This window comes from Ammodytes marinus (assembly GCF_949987685.1).
Source record: "Ammodytes marinus genome assembly, contig: scaffold_93, whole genome shotgun sequence".
In the NCBI taxonomy this organism is placed as follows: Eukaryota; Metazoa; Chordata; class Actinopteri; order Uranoscopiformes; family Ammodytidae; genus Ammodytes; species Ammodytes marinus.
The window spans coordinates 74,405-74,791 of record NW_027648209.1 but is presented as its reverse complement, the minus strand read 5'-3'; positions in this window follow the sequence as shown (position 1 = coordinate 74,791).

Sequence of the window (387 nt, the reverse complement as noted above, 5' to 3'; positions counted from 1 at the left end):
GCCTGGTCCCACCAGACCATCGTACTTCATTTAGCCTGGTCCTACCAGACCATCGTACTTCATTTAGCCTGGTCCTACCAGACCATCGTACTTCATTTCATTTGTACAGAAGGTCTGGAATCACTCAATTGACAAACGTTAACTCACTTGAAGGCGGGTGTCTGTTGAAGTTTTAAAACTATTGGATCTGCCCAGTGCCACTCTGGATCTGCCAACCAATCGCATAACGTTTGGTCGTGACGTTATGTCATGCGCCGGCTTCTGACTACAACTGAAACTGGTGCACGACCTCAACGTCATTGTTCTCAGCCACTCCCTCTGTTCGCTGATTGGACAGCCACAAACTTGGCTGATTTAATCCGCGAATATACCGCAGACCCAGACTGA